At 43.9% G+C, this 18,388-nt stretch overlaps 1 pseudogene; it reads left to right on the top strand.

Moving 5' to 3' along the window:
- Positions 1 to 2,326: 2,326 nt before the first annotated feature.
- LOC149456515 (uncharacterized) overlaps positions 2,327 to 18,388 on the top strand; it is a 200,096-nt pseudogene continuing 184,034 nt past the window's right edge.

Genomic DNA, 18,388 nt, shown 5'->3' with positions numbered 1-18,388 from the left:
TAAAGCTTGTAGGAAAAGTTTTAATTTTGCTCTAGGAAGATGCAGAACCCCTGACCTCTGTCTGGATAGTGCTGATTGGCTCTGTGCTGATCATATGCACTCTCCCAAGAAAAAAAAAAAACCTCTCTATCAATACACAAAAAAACGAGCATGTGCAGAGTGACTCCACAGATATGTTGTATCAGGAGATAATAGGGGGACACTGGAAGAAGTGGAGGATCAAAGAAGTCGGATCAAACAGCGTTTTTACATAATGCAGAGGATTAACCCCTTAGGTACCACAGTGAGTATACCAAGCATGCATTACTGCATATACAGACTTATTTTGCTGTTGTAGGTTTAGTAACACTTTAAGTTCAAAGTTTGTGGTTGAACAATCATTAGGGTTGAATGTTTGACCACAAACCAAACACAGGGGTGTTTGACTCATCACTACTGAGGCCCATTTTCAAACCAAATTAATGCAGCTTTGGAGCTATCAAATTAAGTGGACTGAGTGCATTCTGAATACAATGTGTTCTGACCCACCGGGAAATACAGATGCATTATATTCAATTAGTGAAGTATGAAAAATATGTTCCTCTAGAATACAATATAAGATTTTGAAAGTCAAACGCTGCTGAGATTTAGTTTTCAAGACAAATGGAAACATTTGATACATTATCTCCTAATTGAGGAAAACAAATGAATATGTTTTCTGTAAACAATATTATTGAAATGTCTACCTTTGAACAGATGTCTCTTCTGTCAGTAGATGTCATCACATAGATTTCCTTTATTGTTTCCAGTTAACCGTATGTCTTTGTTTAGTCTATAGTATCGCTCTTGCAGGCATGTCTTTTATTTGCAGTCAAGGACAAATTTACAAGAAAAATAAGTTTCAACTTTAATCGTATGCATCAGTTGAACTTTTCCTTCCAATCTGCATAATAAAAGTAGTCTTAAATAGGCTATGCAGATTTTTGTCTTGTGAACTATCCACTCTCCTTTTGGGTGACTTTAACATCATTATTAATGACCCATTTTTTTGCTTGTTGCTTCCAAATATCTCAATTTAACCTTCTCATTTGGTCTTTCCCAGAGGACTCATCCTCTTAAACATTGACACTGTCGCTTTCTTGATCTCAACTTCACTCAGCTAAGTTCAGATGTTACTTTCTCTGATTACTCTTTTTGTCTTTCAGATCACCATCTGTTAACCTGTATTATGTGCACTTCTCTTTCTTTTTTCTTTCTCAAAATGTTTGTTACTTGTAATGTTGTAAATTTCATTGATTTAAATCAGTTCTAAATACTCTATTTATCATTTTTTTTGTTAAATCTTCATCCTCAAAACAGAGCCTATTTATTTAAGTAATATAGAGATGAAAAATGATGTACATTCCCATACCAACAACAAAATTTCAGTTTACTAAACTAAAATTAGTTGATCAGAGCTCTTTGGGTCACCAGGACAATAATGATGAAAACTTACCATTATAATGTGGTCTTTCTGTCCCTTCTGCTAATCCATACAGCAGTGTCTATGTAACATTGGGCCTTCTTATTTATTTTCTTTCTTTACTCTTATTTCTTTCTTTTTATGATAACTTTCATTTATTTTCATAGGATTTATATCTACTTTTTCCACATATTATATATCTTCAAATGTATGCAACGATTTAGTCCTTCTTCCAAGTGATGATTATGGTTCTATGAATCTCTGTGTCTTGTGAATTTTGAATAAACAGGTAATATCTTCTTTGACAAGTAGATGAATAGTGTACCACTATTAAATTTATAATGTGTTTTATCTAGTCAGCTTCCAGGATGGCACACCTGAGGGATGACTTGCTCCACCTGAAATGAAACACAATCAAAACAACAGAGTTTAAATTCCCCACCCTTCCCTCCATGCCTCAGTTTTTTATTGTGTTTCCCAGCAGCAAAACGTTTGTTGTTTTCTGGAGACCTAAAAGCCTGGGGCTGTAAAGTCCCCCCAGGGTGGTTAATCGGTAAAAGCCGTGAAGGATGTGCTGGTTAGCCTGGGTGAATAACCCACTCCAGGGGTTCCCGAGGTTCAGAGTTTTTCAGGCACAGGGAAAGTGCCTGGTGCTTCACAGACCAGAGCAGCAGGGAGGCTGGGCCGAGAAAGGACCAGGCGTCAAGGCGCCAGGGTGCATCTCACATGTGTGGGCAGCAGGGGAGAGGCAGCCGCCGCTGAGGCACATGCCTGGTGCTACTGAACAGAGCAGGAAGTAGCAGGGGCCCAGCCTCAGTCTCGGACTGGCTTCTGGAGGCAGAGCTTCCAGTTTAAAGATGGAAGCACTGGTCTCATCTCCCCCCCATGAGGCTGGTGAGGAGCTTCCAGGTGCTGCTGCGTGGTGACAAACCTGGGAACCCAGGTGAAGGTGCCTGGTCAGAGGAGTCCCCACAGCCTCCAGAGAAGTGGGACATCATGGAAGGGGATGAACAAGCAGTGGCTGCAGCCAATAAGAAGAACACAGGTGGTGAGTCTGACTCAGGTGGCGGAGAAAGGGACCTCACCCATACTCCGGTAGGTGTATTGATGGGGATGCAGCCAACTGAGGGCCCATTCTTCCCTTGTATCTTCCTAGAATCTAGTAGAACTGCACCCACAAGCCTCTCCCCCCAAGCTGCAAATGGTGTGGATATTGTAATGAGAAGGTTTCATAAGACCGTGCTGGACCCTTTTGTTATAAGTGTATCCACAAGTTGTCAGGGAAAGAGACTTCTGTGGTTATGAAGGATTTTTTGTCGATTTATATGGAGATGTTAACTACAGTACAATCCTTTAATACAGCTCTGACATACAGGGAGGTGGATACATGGTCCTCTAGGGAAGGAAGGGGAATTGGATGGGGAAGCAGAGGGGGTCGAGGAGGATGAGGTCTCTGACAAAAGCTCCCTGGAAGAGGGGGAGGATTTGGAAGGTGCTAGTCAGGCTAGCGAGTAATCCAGACCAGGTAGACACCAATTCACGGTGGAGGACATGGAAGGACTTCTAAGGGCTATTTATGCCTCAGAGGACATCCCATAACCATCAACACATGCCTCAGCCCAAGATAAGATGTACAGGAGGTTGGTGAGACCTCAGGCTAGGGTGCTATCCATGCATCAGATTCTCAAGGATATTGTTTAGAGAGAATGGAAGGATCCTGAGAGAAATGTTTTAAAGTTAAAAACCTGGAAAAGGCAGTACCCCTTTGGGGAAGAGGAGGAGGATACATTTTTCAAGACTCCCAAACTAGACACTGTGTTATTGCAAGTATCTACAAAGTCTGATCTGTCCTTTGAGCATTCAGGTAACTTCAACGATCAGATGGACCATAGGTCAGAGACGCTGTTACGTAGAACTTGGGATGCCAATACCGCTATTATAGCTCCAGCCCTGGCATCTGCCTGCATCACTAGAAAAGACCATTCCTGACAGGATCCTTTCAGTGAAATTAGCCACCATGACCTCTATCTACCTCCGGGGGTGGAGTAGATGACCCACTGGATATTAACCAGGGAGGGGAGACCCATTTGTGCATACCCCCACACCGGGTTGTGATGGTGTTTGTTGGGTTGTCGCTTTATTCCCCCTTGACAGTAGAGGTTCAGGATATTTTAATACTCAATGATAATTGCGACTCCTCTGACTGGGACTTTCTATGGAGGGGACTGGTGGGGGGCCCTGCTGGGTATGACACACTGGAATGGGGACTGACAATGTTAGCATACTCCCCATCCTAGAAAGTCTTATTTTGTATTTGAAAAGTGAGACAAGATGGTTATAAAATTGAATGTACCTTTGATGTGTGATTCCAATGGTTGGACTGTCCAGTTGGACGTTGTGGGCAGATGCATGGGATGACCCAATATGACACAATGGTATGCCTTGAAGGATTGCCTTGCACATGGTTCACTGTGACAGTCCCCTCAAGACATGCATGTGTGGGTCATCCTGTGTGTCTCCTCATAACTTGAATTGACACAATTGCACTTTTCTGTCCTCTAGGGTATACATTGGAGGAGGATGAAGACAATGCCTGTATATGTATTTTATGCCTGTTACTAACTTTATTCTCATTGAACATTTGTTGCCATTTATCTGTTTATCTCTACTAGTGGGGGTAGGGAACTGGGAGAATGCTCCTTGGCGATATCTGACTGTTTCCGCCCGTAGGCCTGCGCTCAAGCGGTTACTTGACCCATTAGTGAATGCTATTGGGATTTCCTATATTAGCACTTAAGGGAAGTTGCTATTCTCTAGCTGCTTCCAATAGCTTTCTCATCTCACTCTCTCTTGCTTTTTCTGTCTGTCCCTACTCTTTGCTCTCCTTTCAATTGTCTTACTCCCTTTTTTTCCCATCTTCTCTGTTCCCACCCCTCACCCATCTCCCCCCTTCCCTCCCTTCTCCATCCTTTTTTGCCCCCCCCCCCCTTTTTTTTCTCTTCTTACTTCTATTAATGCTAAGGTGCTTAATGTTCCTGAAAAGAGGCGCATGCTCCTTGGAAAGTGTTACTAAACCCACAACAGTAAAATCAGTCTGTACAATATATGCAGTAAAGCATGCTTGTTATACTCACTGTGGAAACTAAGGGGTTAATATTCTGTATTGTGTAAAAGGCTCTTTGATTCTTTCTTCTCTGTTCCTCCCCTTTTTCAAGCAACCACCACTTATCTTCATACTGAACCATAGGCATGCACATGCTCAGTTTGGTATATATTGTTAGAGAGGTTTTTTTCTTGGGAAGTGCATGTGATCAGCACAGGGTCAATCAGCACTGTCCAGACAGAATCAGGGGATTTGCATCCTCCTAGAGCAGAAAGAAAACTCCTCCCACAAGCTTGTGCTGGGCTGGACACAGATAGAAGCCACAAGACTGCTCTAACTGCTGATGAGAAAAGGTATTTAGCAGTTTATATTTACTAAAATAATTGAACTTCCATGTTCTGTGTATTGTGGGAGACCAGATATAGTGGATGCAGGGTCCTGGGTTTAGTAACACTTTAAATGCCATCATTCTGTCATCACCTTTATTCCGGAGATTCACTTTCGAGAGGGTGAACTCCCTGTCCTCCAAAATCAGTTTACCCCTTTGCTTACCATGATATCAGTCAAGAGGCCAAATCAAAGGGGGTTTCCACTTTGATCTCTAAAATGTTCCCTGGACATTCAAGGAAATCCTAATGGACCTGAACGGTCGCTTTCTTTTTCTAAAGAGTAGGATTGGCTGCGTCCAGATGACATTAGCAACATTATACGCTCCTAACAGTCAACAGGACCTCTTCATCGGTAGCGCTCTGATTAACCTGCTGGAATTTTCAGAAAGCCATCTGATATTGGGGAGAGATTTTCTTTTTTCTCTCTGTCTTTTCTTTTCTGTGCTTTCTTTCTTATACTGTATCTTGAAAAAGTTGCAGCAGTGTCATCTGGGATGGTTTATTCCCATGTTGGTTACAATTTGATGTTTGTGTATTCTAAGATACTTGACAACACCTGCACGATTGTATAATGTTCTTCATCTTTTGTGACATACTTATACTCTTTTTTTAACCTTTTTGTGTAATACTTCCTACAGAAGGAAGTTGTTGTATTTAAAATAAAGAATTTGAAAAAAAAGTTCTAGTAGTTTTTTTTCTGTTAGGGTTTTTTCATTTTTCAGTTGATAAGTGATGACTAATTAGTCAGCAGAACAATGCTACTTCATTCTAAATTAACATGGATGAGCTCCCAGTTCAGTACAAATACAGGTCCATTAGGCCATTCTATGTATGAATGTAAAAAAACCTTCTAAGTGCAATAGTCCCCCTTAGCCTCTCAATACTTACGTGAAACTCATCACAATCCAGCGATGTGAAGGACAGCGTCGGCTTTCCCGGGTATCTGCCTCCTCATTAGCTGAGACAGCAAGTTGGAGCCATTGGCTCCCACTGCTCTCAATCACAGCCAGTCAGTGAATGAGGAGAGAGGGGACGGAGCCAAGCCACAGCTCTGTGTGTGAATGGACAAATAGAGCAGCTGTTGATCCTATATCAAGCGGCTTACTTTGGGGGCACCCAACCTCAGGGAAGGGCCAAGAGAGCCTGTGGGGGACCAAAGAAGAGGAGGATCCAGACTGCTATGTGCAAAACCACTGCACACAGCAGGTAAGTATAAACATGTTTGTTATTTACCAAAAACAAATTAACCTTTAGAATTGCTTTAAAATTTTTTTTGCTTTGGTACATGTTCCCCAGGCAGTGCCAAGCACCCCATGTGATTTGTTTGACAATCCTTTGCCTATTATCCTAGAAAAAAAACCAAGAACTGATTTTTAAAGGATAAGCTCACCTTTTGAAAAAAAAAAAAAAGTACTTTTTTTCTAAGCAGCCTGCAGAGCATTGCACCTGCAATCAGTAGATCATAGGTGCAATCTACGGCTCCTGCAGACTCTCAGCATAGCTGTTTGCCCATATCTCATACGGGCAGACAGTTACCGGAGAGAAAGAAGATCAATGAACTACCAAAGCACTCACCAGCGCCCTTGTAGTTCATTGAGAATTACGAACCATCAGCTACAATGGATAATGGTACTTGTAGGAATCTATTCACAGGAAACTGTAAATGAATGACACAGCTGTGTGGGTGGAGTCTCACAAGGCCATGCTGTTTTCAAATAGTGAAAGATGGCAGGTGGAGAAAATCTCCTGTTCGCTGGGAGGGGGAACTGGGGAGAGAGACTGCATATGCTGCAACTTGTTACATGTTCCACCGTCAACACAGGTGGGACATGTAACATGTTCCAAAGGGGAACTTATCTTTTAACATTCTGATCCCATTGACTTCATTGGGGTTTGGATTCTGTAATGTCATCTGAATCTGTCTCATGCCGAACACAGATATATTCTGCTCATCCCAAAATTAACCAAACAAGACATACAAGACTACAAAGCCAGAACTTTCCAAACCACATTTTTATTGTTTTACCTGTTCCTTTATTCTGTAACTATAATTATAATATAGACAAAGGGGCAGGGGGAATGGCTGACATTACTGACTATATATGGTCATTGCCAAATTTTTGCAGATGGGTATGACCATATTTTGTCAATGACATAGCTCCTTTGTTTGCAAACCAGCTGTCAGATTTGAATCTATCAGAAGTAGCATCAGGAGTGGACATGTCAGTGGATCCTTGTGTTTTTTCTTTCAGAGAGTCAGTCAGCATTGCATATCATGATTGATGAGGATCTGCATGATCCTTGTGCCATGTGTTCAACAATCCCTTACCTATTAGCTGTAAAAATGACTGGAACTAATGTTAAAGTTTCAGATTGATTTAAAGGGGCTCAGATTAACATTCAGAACTTCAGCATAGTTCAGAGAAGCTCCAATGAACTGAATCTAGGAACGTTCAGTTCTGCCGGAAAATATTGCGTTTTTCAGCAGAAGACCTGTAAGAGGGTGCATTGGATATTAAGATAAGTCAAAAGATGCAATAAAGTTCAGGTAATATGAAGCCACCTCATCTTTTTTTTTTTTTTGGGGGGGGGACTGTACAGCTGCAATAAAAATAGATTTTTGTAGAAAAAATGATTTTTTAGGGCATATAAAAAATGGTACAAATATAAAGGGTGGGTAAGTGAGCGCAAACAGATCAGGTGAGCAGCTAACATACAGGGTAAACCTCAAAACCTTAAAATAAAAACTTATGAATGGGGTATGTAGCGCTAGAGAACAGATGACAAGCACGGGGACTGTTACAATATGAAGTAACCATACAGTAGTTCATATAATGATTCATATATAACGGTCAGAAGCAAAACGGAGATGATCCAATGCTGCTCCAGATCACATTCGGTGAGATAAGAGAAAATAGTGAGATTGTGTGCTTACCACAAGTACACACAATATGAGCATTGTATGCAATTCAACAGCAACCGGGCATCATGGTCTGGTCAATAGCCTGGGCACCCTCTGGTCATATCCGAACATCTGGGTCACAGGTACACCGCTATCCAGGCCCTCTCTGGCTTTCAAATCCAAAACGCCACCTTGCATAAGCTCATTAAAAAACGAGCCGGGAGGCAAGAAAGCGCTAATAGTGAAGTACGTTTATTAAGAACACAAGATGTAAGCAGAACAACCAGAACTTACATCGACAAAATATACATCCAGGCCCAAATATATAGGCTCCCTGGTGGTTAGTGGTTCATACAACATGCACTGCATACAGATCCAGGTCCAATAGATGAAACCCTGGTGGCTAGTGGTACCATGAGTATAAAGTCATATAGTATAATGGGTGATAATGCAGATATACTCATCCAGGTCTGGTGAGGTAGTTCCCTGGTGGCTAGTGGGTCCTCAATTTTTCATTCTTTTATTTAGAAAATTTCAAAGTAAAAGTAATCACATTTTGCCATGTTACAAGTTACATCACAGAAACACAGGCAAAGAAAATTACAGAAGAGAAAAAAAATTTAACAACAAAAAAAAACTCTTCAAAAATTCCAAAGAATATACAAAATGTAAAATAATTTGTACATAAAAGAAAAAAACAATGAAAACAAACTACACCAAAAAATAAAAAATAAAAACAACAATATCCAATGTGTCTGTTTTTTGTCCAGCACACACCATTATACACATATATACAAGCCATAAAGGCTAATTTACATACATAGCATTGTATATACATATGCAAATACATATGCAAATATATGCAGAAGCAAAAAGCACTTCAATTTCCAACAAATTCATGTGATGCCGCAAAGCTCCAAGGTACATGTCCAAAGGAAGTTCTGTCCCTTCAAAAGCCGACCCTCAAAGCTAGACAAAGATCATCTAGTCATCCCTCCAAAAGGCACTGTCCCTCCAATGAACATGTCACCTAGGACAAAAAAAAAAGGGAAAGGTAAGTTCCAGCTTCATTAAAACATATAAAGATGCATATACCAAAAGCCATACAACTTTTAATATCTACAAAAAGAAAAAAGTAAAAGGTCACAAGGCTCACAGACTCCTGCGAATTCCAGATTCTGAAAAAACCCTCAGGCACCTGGCTACCTTCAAACTAAAAAGAGAGAGAAGACATCAAACTTCCTGCAACTCATGGAAAAAAACTCCCATCAAGCCACAAACCAACTTTTCCATAACGCAAACTTCCACACCTCATTTGCTCTGGCAACCCCCAACTTTTTGCAGTCCAGGTAGCCATAGTTGTACACCCGTCCATGGACCATGGCCACACACCCACGCACACTTACAACCTCTTTCTTAAATAGCCAAATATTCCGAACATCCCACAAACATTCCTTCACGCAATTCACCAAAATCCATAAAACCCTCCCATCATTTTTACCCAACTGCCATAAACCAAACATCACCATCTCATACGTCACCCCTTTCACTCCCACCAACCCCTCTATCATACCCCCCAAACATCTCCACACCTTCACCGCATACCTACACTTCCAAAACACATGCTCAACACTTTCTATCCCCACACAACCTCTCCTCGGACACCTCTCAGTTGCACACATCCCACGCCGCCTCTGAAACATCCTTACTGGCAAACATTTATGCACCCCCATCCATGCAACGTCTTTCTGACGATTATCTAACTCCCTATCGCACACATTCTTCCATACTCTCTCACATTCAACTGACCTCAAACCACCCACCCCTTCCATCACCTCATTCTCGTCCAACTTCTTACATACCTTCTTGCAATCACTCCACATTTCCTTCACAATCCCATGCAACGCAAACTTTTCAGCCCCTTTCACAATCTTCAGGTAAAACCACGGTGCTTTAAAACACACTGGCTTTCTTAATTCCACCTCATACCAACCTAACTTACGCAACACACTTCCCGCACAATACTTTGTCATACATCCTGCCATACTCTCCTTCTCACTCAAACGCACACACATACTCACATACCTCACTAACAACCACCTCTCAATCCACACCATTCCCTTCCCACCATTCATCTTACTCTTCACAACTTTCTCACGTTTCAATTTTTCCGCTTTGGAAGACCAAAGAAATTGGAAGATCACTCTCACAATCCTCCTCAATACCTTGTCCTGAGCCGGGAAAACACTGTACAAAAATAATAATATCGGCATCAATACCGCCTTGATCACCAAAACCTTACCTTCCAGAGTCAAAGCCCTCAACGACCAAAACGCCGTTCGCTTTCCAATTTTTCCCACCACCTCTTCCCAACTTTCTCTCCCATACAAGTCCCTCTCAAAACGCACACCCAACACTTTTATACTACCCATACACACTCTCCAACCACACTGTCCAATCTCCTTCCAATCTCCAAAAAACTTGCATTCACATTTATCCAAATTAACTTTAAAACCGCTCCCCAAACAAAAAATATCTAACAACAACCTCACTCTTTTCAAACTTCTTACATCCCTACATACCACCGTCACGTCATCCATATAGCCAATGATCTTCAACATTCTCCCACCACTTCCAGGTATCACCATTCCACCCACACATTTATCTCTCGCAATCATTCTGATCAAAGGCTCAATCACACAAACAAACAAGATCGGGGACAAGGGACACCCCTGTCTTACTCCCGATCTCACAGCCACATCCTCAGTCACCCAACCATTCACCTGCACTCTACTCCGAATCCCAGCATACAAACTCTTTATCCACCCAATCATCCGCTCAGGCACCCCCATTCTCTCCAAGACCTTCCACATAAAACCATGCACCACCCGATCATACGCTTTCTCGAAATCTATCGTCGCAACAGCCGCTACCTGCTTACGCTCCCTCACATCCCACAAAACATCCCTCAAACAAACCAAACTCTCACATATCATCCTCCCCGGTACCGCACACGCTTGCTCTTCACCTAACATTCCCTCAATCACTCCTTTCAACCTGTTAGCGATAACTTTGGCAACTAATTTATAGTCAACATTTAAAAGAGATATCAGCCTCCAATTTCTTAGGTCTTTTCTTTCCCCTTTTTTATAAATCAAAATAATCAAACTTTCAGTCATACTTCTTGGCACTCTCCCATCCTTCAACACTTGCACACACATTTTATACACCCATCCACCAATCATATCCCAGAACACAGTATAATACTCAGCTGGCAAACCATCCAATCCAGGCGTCTTCCCATTCTTCATTTCCTTCAAACTCCTCTCAACCTCACACAACTCTACATCCTCTTCCAAAAACTCTCTATCCTCTCTCTCCAAACACTTTCCCACACTCTCCAACACATCCTCTTCCGCACTCATATCCCTTTCCTTCTCTGCAAACAAACTCCCATAAAACTTCCACACCTCCTCTTTCACCCTCTTATTACCACTCACCTCCTGACCATCCCCATCCAATACAGTCACCAACTCACTTTTACCTCCATACACCCTCTTGAAAAAAAATCTCGTGCATTTCTCATCAAGCTCTTTTACAGCGGCCTTTGCCTGTGCCTTAATGGCCTTGCCTTTTGACACCAAAAACTTCCTGATTTTCTCTTTCGCTTCAGCCACCTCTTCATTCACACTCTCACCCCATTCTCTCCTCCTCTCCAAACATTCCAATTGCTTCTGCCACCAATCATACTCTTCTCTAGCTTTCTTCACCCTCTCACACCCCTTCCTCACAAAAAAGGCCTTCGTGTTTGCCTTCACCCACTCCCACCACCCCACCACACTCTCAAAATCTAACAACCTTTTCTCCCACCTCCCAAACAACACTCTGTACTCACTCCGTACACATTCATCCTCCAACAACTCCACATTCAACTTCCACACCCCCTTACCATGTTCCCGATCCGAATCCACACTCACTCCACACGCAACTCGACCATGGTCCGTGAACGGCGCCCTCTGAATCAAAAAATTCTCCACCTGGAATTCTCTAGATAAAAAACAAAAGTCAATACGCGACTGCGTATGATGGCTGGCAGAAAAACACGTACAACCTTTCCCTTTCCCGGCATCACATAACTTTAGGTCCTCACAAATACTCCTGAGGATCTTACCAGACCTATCTACCCCTCCCCCCCCACCCTCACCCACCCCACACTCCCCATCCCCTCCCCCACCCCCCCCCACCACCACCAACACCACCCCTCCCACCCCCACCTCCCCCCCTTATCCCCCCAACACACCCCCCCCCACCCCTCCCCCCAAAACCCCTCTTCCTGTCCCCTCCTTGCAAGATGCAATTAAAGTCACCTAGAATGGCTAACGGATCCCTTCCGGTCAAGAAGAACCGCAAATCTTCAAATAAAGAGATCCTCTCATTTCTATTTACTGGGGCATACACATTTAAAATTCGAAACACAAACCCATCCACCTCCACTTTTAACAATAGGGCTCTGCCTCTAACAACATGGACCACCCCCAGAATTTTAAATCTCCACCCCTTAAACAGAATACCAACACCCTCGTTTTTCTGCGTCCCAATAGACCAAACTGTCGGGCCATATGGCCAAATGTCCTTCTCAGGTTCCTCCAGGAGGTTACATTCTTGGATGCAAAGGACATCAGTTGACAGTAGAGACAGATAATGCAGTATGGACGCCCTCCTTGGAGCCGACCGAAGTCCCCGAACATTCAGGGAGGAAAAACGAAGGTGCATGAAAAGAAAACAAAAAACGCATTAGTCATAAAGCATTTCACTTTTTGGCCTTTTTTCCCTGGGCCTTGGTCTGTTTACTGGGCCGAAGCCCCTCCCTCCTAATCCTGCTCCTCCTGGAGCCCCCCTCTACAACAGCCGGCCTTCTAAAGCCCCCTGAATCCTGCAAGGTCTCAGAAGTGCTAGTGCTTGCAAAAGACTCTATTGACTGAGATGAAGAGTCCGACTCCACCTCCTCCTCCCTCCTACCAGGACTAGGAACCTCCTCAATCATCTGAGTCAAGACCACGACAGGCTGCTTCCGCTTAAGGGACCCCAAAGACTGATCCATCTCCTCCTCCTCTCTCACCAGCTCTCCTCCACCCTCTATAGGCACCTGGCCTGGTACCACCTCCTCATCAAGCTGGGATTCAGCCACCACCCTCTCATCCTCCCTGGATTCGGGCCCTAACTCCAGATGGACCCCCCCTCCAGGATCTACCACAGGTGTCTGCTCAAGTGCCGTCCCCCCAGCAAGCGGTGACTCAGCTTTCCTCACCACTTCCACCCGGGGTTCAGGCTCTGACTCCATTTGGGATATCCCCTCAGACTCTAATTCAGGTAATTGGGCCAATTCCACCAAGGCCCCAGCTCCAGACTCCACCCCCCCAACAACTGGGGGTTCCACCACAGCTGCCGCTGCTGCTGCTGCTGCCACCTCCTCCCTAGGTTCAGGCCCTGGGTCTATACCTGGCGTGGTCACTGCACCCACACCTCTAGCGGCTTCCGCATAGGACCTTGCCCTCCTATCACCACCACCACTCCCAGAACCGCCCTCCACACCGCGGGCAATCCCATCCACGGTAGGGCACTGCTTTGCCAGGTGCCCCCCGCTACCACACAGATGGCATTTTTTCCCAGCTGAACACTCTGCCGTCCGGTGTCCTGTCTGGAAACAATTCCGGCATACAACTCCAGCGTCACAGTGCTCCCTCGTATGACCAAACGCAAAACAATTGCGGCAAAACTGCGGCTGGCCTGGGTACCACAGAACCCCTCTATTGGCCCCGATGGAAAAGGCCTGGGGCGGATGGAGCGTGCCCCCGATCCCACCTGCGTCCTTCTTCAACTGGACCCAATACTTGCGCTGTCCATTGAACATGCCGAAGATATTAGTCTGCATCACTCCACCAGATACCACTGCGCAGTATCGATACAAAAAGGCTTTAATCTCCTCCTCTCTCACAAACGGGTTATAGAGTTGCACCGTCACAGGGATACGCTGCTTTGACTCACTGGCCAGGAAACAAACGTCCTTCAGCAAAGGGTCATCCTCCTTTTCGGTTTTCCTCAACAGGCATGTCCGTAGATCCCCAAGACGGAAGAAAGTGACATCATAGAAACCGCTCGCCGGAAAAGCTTGCACGCAGAAAATATTTTCGTGGGCGATCCCCAGCAACTCCATCAGAATCTTCTTTTGGACAACATAGAGTCCGCATTCAGCCCTCCTGGCCTCTGGAATAATCACCCGAACGGTGTTTGGGGCATCCGGTGGAACAGGAGCCATCCCACAGCAACGAGCAACCTCCCTTCACCAATCCCTCGGGAGAGGCTCAGGAAAGGTCATCCCTACTCAACGGGTTCAGGAAGCGCCACCCCCTATAGCAGCAAGTCACGCTTGGTATACGTGCCAAGGCCAAGGGCGCTGGTCCCCTACTACCTGCCTTCTGACTACAACCATAAGATCGCAGCCAAAAGGCCGAGAAGGCTAGTGGGTCCTCAATAGCAAAGGCGTCAGTAGGGTGGATCCCCTAACATGTTTCGAGCTAAAGCTCGTTTTCAAAGGGGTGAATCCTGCCCATAGACGCCAGTTTAAAAAGCCCGCGGTCGCGCATGCGCATAACGCACCACGTGCCGCTCCGCGATACTGCGCATGCGCGAATGACATCACACGCTACCGTGTAACTACTGCGCATGCGCGAGCGCGTCATCAATATGGACACTGAAGCCCAATGACAAGATCTGCCCACACTTAGGCAGGCTTAGGGCGGGTCTGGACGGCTGTTCTCATCCTCCATAGAAGCGGAGACCAGAGCAGCAACTTATAATGGTATAAACACGATCTAGATACACAAGATCACCAGGGAAATACCCCAGAGACCTAATAAACATTTATATCAATGATAATGGCATAAATTTAAAAAACATAAATATAAAAGAACCACATATGTTCATTTTAATGAATATAAAAACTACTGGATCACATATAATTAGAGTCCTTAAAGTGATCCATCCATAACTGCACCCAAGTTAAAAATGGAATAAGAAACTATTAGATAAAACAATATAATCGTGACACATTCCAATGACTTATATATGCTATTATCAAAAATAAGTGTCACATACTTATGACAAACGATAAAACGATGCTAATGATCATATGATATCATGTAAAGAAATATAATATATAATAAATGTACAATATTTATACCCACATAATAAATATTATTCAATATAAAAGAACTAACTGTCAGGAATCTAGGAATGACCAGAAAGGTGTGGACTGACACAGGGAAACGCAGGTTTCAGGTATAGTATAATACAGGTTATTATTAGCCACCCAGATATATATATATAATATAAATGCACAGTGAGCAAACCAACCTTCCACTAATCTTTAGGAGGTGCAGGAACACAGGCGTAGTCAGGGCTGGAGAGGTGGAACGGTCAGGCCGGCCGTGGGGTTCTGTAATGACCGTTTGGTGGTACCTCTAGCTGTCCTCAGGGCAGGATTCCCCAGGGCGCGGAGTCTAAGCCCCAGTCTGCCTTTTCACCAGAGCCCCTGATGGTGGGGATGGACTTGGCGCAGGACTGAGACCAGGTCGCGGCCCCTGAGTACACCTGCTAGTGGTAGGGGGATCCGCCAGAGGTATGTGCAGGTACGGCTGGATCCGTGCAGGATGGATGGATGGCAGAGTAGTTAGCGTGGTCAGACAAGCCGGGTCGGTAACGGTGGAGGCAGATCAGTACAGAGCAGCAGGCAAAGAGTAAACAGGTCACAAGCCAAGGTACAGCAACAGGGGGTCAAACAGCATAGGAGTAGGCAGAAGAATAGTCAGGGATGAGCCAGTAGTCAGAACAGGAGACGGTCAACAGAGATCAGGATCAAGCCGGGTCAGCAACGAAGCAGGAACACAGGATTTTTTTTAAAATTCTTTTATTATAAAATTTCAAACAACAATTTCACAAAAATAACAATAGTTTTTTTTTTTTTTTTTTTTTTTTTACAGATTCCATCATCATCAACCAAAAAGAAAACAGAATACCTCAAAGTCAAAAAAACTGCAATATTTACAAAATCATACTAAAAATAAACAATAAACAAAACAATAAAGTAAATAAAGCATTAACATTTACATCATGTGTCATGCGTTTTTTTGTTTTTTTTTCTTCAAATATATACAAAAAAAAAGGTACAAAAGGAACAAAAAAGGCATTTCCAGCATACATCAAACAAGCTTGCAATTTTCTCCATTGCATTCAGAAAAATGAAACTGTGCTTTTCCACTTGTAAGCTGTTTCTTTAGATGACAGAACTTCGTGAAATTGCAGACAAGGAGCAAAAAAACAAAACAAAACATAACTATCCCTACAACTATACAAGAAAACACCTATTCTCGCCCTCACCATCCACCCCACCCATTCCGGTAGCTCAGAATGCCACCTTAAACAAAGAAAAAACAAAGATGTTAGAAGCACAATAATAACACAGCATCACGTCATGAACAGTAATCCTCTTATATCTGTACCTCCCTGGGACCCCAGAAGGAAGACAGAAGAAAAAAACGATCGCCTCCCCTTCAGACTCCAGAAGTGTTGGTAAGACTTGGAACCAGATCATCGCAGCACTGCGAACCTCCAGAGGACGCAAGAAAGGCCATCAATAGACCTACTCTGCAATCCCCCTAAGCAGCAGTCCAATTCTTCCAACACCCAAATTTCCAAATCCTTTTGGCTTCTTCAGCCCCCAGTTTAAGCCGATCATAGTGACTGTAAGCATACAAACGACCACGGACCATGGCCGCACACTCATCAACACTCAACCATTCTGTCTTAAAAAAACCCAAATTCCTGACATCCCACAAACTCTCTTTCACACAACCCATCAACATCCATAGCACTCTCCCCTCTATCACCCCCACATTCCACAACCCATACAACATCATCTCATAAGTCAACTTTCTAACTCCAGCCAAACCTTCTATCATCCTCTCCAACTTCTTCCATACCTCTCTAGCAAACCCACACTCCCAGAAAACATGGCACACGCTCTCACACCCCACACAACCCTCTCTCGGACAACGTTCGGTATCGGACATTCCTCTTCTCCTCTGAAACATTCTCACAGGCAAACATCCATGCACCCCCATCCATCCAATATCCTTCTGTCTATTATCCATCCCTTCCATACAAATGTTCTTCCACATTCGCTTACATTCACTAACAGTCAACCCACCAATCCATTCCATCTGTTCACTCTCAGCCAATACTTTCGACACTTTTTTACAGTCATTCCACAAACTCCTCTCAACATCCTTCATCCCCAATTTTTCCATCCCTTTCTCGATCCTGATGTAAAACCATGGAGCTCTAAAGCTAACAGGTCTACGCAAATCACTCTCACCCCATCCATACTTCCTCAAAACGCTCCCTCCAACATACCTCACCATACATCCACTTAGACTCTCCTTCTTACTAATCTTCACGCACATACCCACATACTTCACAAACAAAAATTTTTCCACATTCACCATACCTTTCTCACCATTCAACTTACATTTAACCACTTTCTCCCGTTTCAACTTTTCTGTGCGGGAGGACCAAAAAAACAGAAACATCATCCTTACCAATTTCTTCAGCACCCTGTCCTGGGCGGGGAACACCAGGTACAGAAATAGCAAGATTGGCAGGATCACAGCCTTCACCACTAATACTTTACCCTCAAAGGATAAGGTCCTTAGAGACCAAAAGTTCAATTTGGATTGCACTCTGCCCATCACGTCTTCCCAACTTTCACGCCCAAACAAATCACAATCAAACTTGACACCCAGCATCCTCACGCTCCCCTTACACACCTTCCAATCACACTAACCACTCATCCTCCATTCACCAAAAAACTTACATTCGCTCTTCTCCATATTCACCCTAAAACCACTTGCAGCACAAAAAACATTCAACAACAACTTTACACGCTTCAAACTCCTCTCATCCTTACATACCACAATCACATCGTCCATGTATCCAATCACCTTCAACATTCTCCCTCCACTCCCGGGTACCATCAAACCTCTCACACATTTATCTCTCTCAAGCATCCGCAACAGAGGCTCAATCACACATACAAACAAGACAGGGGACAAAGGGCACCCCTGCCTCACACCCGCTCTCACTTCCACTCCCTCTGTCAACCACCCATTCACCTGCACTCTACTCATGATACCCGCATACAGACACCTAATCCACTTCATCATCCTCTCAGGCACTCCCATTCTTTCCAACACTCGATACATGAACTCATGCGCAACATTATCGTAAGCTTTTTCAAAATCAATCGTAACCACAGCCGCCCCTTGCTTCCTCTCCTTACTATCCCACAAAACGTCCCGCAAACATCCCAAACTTTCAGCAATCATTCGCCCTGGCACCGCACACACCTGTTCCTCACCAACCATCTTACCAATCACTCCACGCATTCTTTCAGCCAGCACTTTCGCAATTATCTTGTAGTCAATATTCAATAACGA

The sequence above is a fragment of the Staurois parvus genome, unplaced genomic scaffold, assembly GCF_062004578.1.
Source record: "Staurois parvus isolate SC_StPar_1 unplaced genomic scaffold, SC_StPar_1.0 ptg000361l, whole genome shotgun sequence".
Lineage (NCBI taxonomy): Eukaryota > Metazoa > Chordata > Amphibia > Anura > Ranidae > Staurois > Staurois parvus.
Note: the sequence above shows the minus strand (reverse complement) of the source record. Positions and strands in the feature narration are given on the sequence as shown.